We start from the raw sequence: 4264 nt of genomic DNA, 5'->3' as shown, positions 1-4264 counted from the left end.
CATGGCTCCAGCTGCATATGTAGCAGAGGATGGCCTTGTTGGATATCAAAGGGAGGAGAGGCCCTTGGTCCTGAGAAGGCTTGATGCCCCAGTGTAGGGGAATACCAAGATAGGGAAGCAGGAATGGGGGAGGGGGGATGAGCAGTGGGAGGGGGGATAGGATAGGGTGTTTTCAGAGGGAAAATCAGAAAAGTAGATAATATTTGAAATGTAAATAAAGAAAATATTCTAATAAATAAAAAAGTAAAAAATAAATTAAAACAAGAAATTTCTATAAACAAAATCAAACACTATGCATTCAATTGGTTCTGGTTTCACTCACTAAGTGCAATTAGTTAAGTCTTGTCTTAGTTTATTTGTGTTATTATAGCAAAATACCTTAGGCTGTATAAAACATTACTCTCCCATCCAAGTACTAACCAGGCCCGACCCTGCTTAGCTTCAGAGATCAGATGAGATCGGGCATGTTCAGGGTGGTCAAAGCTAGAAAGAACCCAGATGTCCCTCAGTGGAGGAATGGATACAGAAAATGTGGTATATATACACAATGGAATACTATTCAGTCATTACAAACAATGAATTCATGAAATTCTTAGACAAATGGATGGAACTGGAGAACATCATCCTAAGTGAGTTAACCCAATCTCAAAAGAACACTCATGGTATGCACTCACTGATAAACGGATATTAGCCTAGAAACTTGGAATATCCAAGATACAACTCACATATCAAATGATGCCCAAGAAGGAAGGAAGGAGTGGCCCCTGGTCCTGGAAAGGTTCAATGCAGCAGTGTAGGGGAATACCAGGACAGGGAAGTGGGAAGGGGTGGATTGGGGAACAGGGGAGGGAAGAGGGCTTATGGGACTTTCGGGGAGTGGGTATCCAAGAAAGGGAATATCAATTGAAATGTAAATAAAGAATATATCAAATAAAGAAAAAAGAAAAAAAGAAACATTACTCTCAGAGGCTGGGGAGTATAAGATGAAGACAAAAACAAAAATGAATGTCTGGTAACACATTTCTGCTTCAGATATGTTAAATTATTATGGGATCACCATGGTAGAAGGGCAGGAGGCTCCCTGGAGACACCAATCTCATCCTGCAGTGAGATTGGCTTTCAATATGCATTTTGGGGATTCACGGACATCCAGGCAATAGAATGATTAATCAATGCTATTGTCTATGAACGGTTTCCTTTCTTATTCCTGGGTATTGTTCTATACTAAAGCACACTACACAATTTCTCTGATTGAATGTTGATGGTTTTTGTGTCTACCATGAATGAAATGGGTATGAGTTTTCATCTATAAATCCTTCTGCTAACATCTCATGTGGCTTTGGTAACAAATTGGTAACAAATTGTAAATAGTCACAGGAAATTAACTCATTTCTTATAATAATGGAGTGTGTATGGTCTGACACTGTAGTGTTAACTTGCATTTCATTGGTGAACAATTTTGAGCTTTTCATATAATTATTAATAGATTTATTTTAATAAGCCATTCTGACATTTTGAGACTAAATGTTTCATGATTGAGATGGATTTGCTATGGGATACTTCTAAATCTTCTAAGATGTTGCCAAACCATACTCTATTAAAGTAATGTAGAGCATTATTACCCATGTGTTTTCAGGAACTATGAAATAGAAGAATTCATTTCAAATAGTGTTGTCTAATGTGTTAGCTACTTTTCTATTGCCAAAGTGTTATCAAGCAAAATGATTAACAATGAAAAGCTATAATGATTAGAGTCAACGGTCAACTTGACAAAAATCTAGAATCACCTAAGAAATGGGTCTTTAATCACGTCTGGGGGGATTATTTTAATTATACACATTGAGGTGGGAAAGTTTGCCCACTGTAGTTGGGACCATTCCCTAGGCAGGGGATTCTGGCCTGTGTCAGGGTAGAGAAGCAAGCTGAGCATGAGAGTGCACTCATCACTCTCTTCTTCTGACTGCAGACTTAATGTGACCTCTGGCTGCTGTTGTCTTGATTTCTCTGCCATGATAGTCAGTAGCCTTCTCGAACGCTGAGCTACAAGAAGCCCTTTCTCACTAGGTTGTTTTTGTCAGAGCACTCTATGCCAGTGAAAGGAAAATGACAAAATCTGATGAAAATTCTTTTCCTGCCCCTTAAAATTGTTGCCGTTTCTTTATGTAAAACTAAGTATATTCATATGGCCCTGTATTGGTTGTTCCACTCAGTTTCTGTGGCCCATGTGTCCCTGTACCAATACCACATGATCTTGACAACTGTAGCTTAATGTAATGGATATCTTCATATAAGGTAGAGTGATTTCTCCTAGAAGCTCTTCTCATTACGGCTGTTTTGGCCCACAATGCACCAGTGCTCCAATGTGGTATACACAGCAGCTCATCTATCTGCTCATCTTCCATGATTATGGGTCAAAGGTTCATAGTCTAGCAGTGGCAGTTGACCAGGTAACTATATATTAAATGGTATAACTAAGAGAACTGGATCCATGCTTAATAGCACTGATTGCTCTTCCAGGGGACATGGCATTGATTCCCAGCACCTCCCAGAACCTGCATGGTAACTCACAATTGTCAGTTAACTTCAATCCAGGGGATCCTGCTTACCTTGTAGATCACTATAGAAGAAATAAGCATTTTTATGCTCCATCTGAATTCATACATTTTGAAAAACATACACTGAGAATCATTGACAAAAATAAAATCATGTAGCAAGATCAAAAATACAATAAATACTGATGCTTTTGGTGGTATGATGGTACATGCCATTAATATCTGGGGGCAGTAGAGGATGTCAGCTTGGACTACAGAGAAAGTTTGAGACTCTGGCCTACATAGTGAGAATGTCTAAAAAATATATTCTTAACATACAAATTATTACACAAGTAAATGCTATTATCCCAATATATAAAAATAAATTGAATAGAAAAAACTTTAGAAATTATTTTAAGGCCTCAAATCACCAATAATTGTGCTTGCTTCGGCAGCACATATACTAAAATTAGAATGATATAGAGAAGATTAGCATAGCTCTGAGCAAAGATGACACACGTGAAGAGTTCCATATTTTATAAGAAGATCAAACTTGGATCTTGGGTGGTGGCTGCAGCAGTGGCAGCGGCAGCAGCAGCAGCAGCTGGTCCAGAGGAAGGGCCATCAGCAGTGGAATCAAGGTGACGGACCAGGCAGGCCTTGCACCCGCTACCACTGACCTTCTCTGGCCAGCCGGGTGCAAGCGGTGGCAGATTTACTGCGCCTTTCACCACACAGAAGTTATGAGAGTCTCTCCACCTTCTTGGATCTCGGGCACCAGAAAATCAGACAGACTGAGGTGCGCAAATATAACCCCTGGGCTGTTGGGGGGGAGCCATCGGTGTGCAGACCCAGCCAGGAGGTTATTTGCAAATTGGTACAACCAGTCTGGAAATCAGTCTGGCGGTTCCTCAGAAAACTGGACATGTCACTTCCGAAAGATCCTGCTATACCACTCCTGGGCATATACCCAGAGGATTCCCCAGCATGTAATAAGGATATATGCTCCACTATGTTCATAGCAGCCCTCTTTATAATGCTCCACTATGTTCATAGCAGCCCTATTTATAATAGCCAGAAGCTGGAAAGAACCCAGGTATCCCTCAACAGAAGAATGGATGCAAAAAATGTGGTATATATACACAATGGAGTACTATTCAGCCATTAGAAACAATGAATTCATGAAATTTTTAGGCAAATGGATGGAGCTGTAGAACATCATACTAAATGAGGTAACCCAGTCTCAAAAGATCAATCATGGTATGCACTCACTAATAAGTGGATATTAGCCTGGAAAACTGGAATACCCAAAACATAATCCACACATCAAATGAGTTACAAGAAGCATGGAGGAGTGGCCCTGGTTCTGGAAAGACTCAGTGTAGCAGTATAAGGCAAAACCAAAACAGGGAAGTGGGAAGGGGTGGGTCGGGGAACAGGGGGAGGGAAGGGGGCTTATGTGACTTTCAGGGAGTGGGGGACCAGAAAAGGGTAAATCATTTGAAATGTAAATAAAAAATATATCAAATAAAATAAAAAAAAAAAATGGGCGGCAGCGGCGGCGGCGGCAGCGGCAGCAGTGGCTGCTCCAGCTGAAGGGCCATCAGCAGTGGAACCAAGGCGTCACAGGGACCAGTTAGGCCCTGCGCCCACGACCACTGACCTTCGCTGACCAGCCGGGCAGCAAGCAGCTGCAGTTGTGCGGCGCCTTTCCTGCACGGAGGCCACTTCAG

The 4264-nt window shown here is 41.3% G+C and overlaps 1 pseudogene; it reads left to right on the top strand.

Annotated features, from left to right (window-relative positions):
- The first annotated feature begins 2970 nt into the window (after positions 1-2970).
- Positions 2971-3070, top strand: LOC127679477 (uncharacterized; annotated as a pseudogene).
- Positions 3071-4264: the final 1194 nt, after the last annotated feature.

The sequence above is a fragment of the Apodemus sylvaticus genome, chromosome 2 (genome assembly GCF_947179515.1).
Source record: "Apodemus sylvaticus chromosome 2, mApoSyl1.1, whole genome shotgun sequence".
Lineage (NCBI taxonomy): Eukaryota > Metazoa > Chordata > Mammalia > Rodentia > Muridae > Apodemus > Apodemus sylvaticus.
The sequence above is the reverse complement of the archived record's forward strand: the minus strand, read 5'-3'. Positions and strand labels throughout refer to the sequence as shown.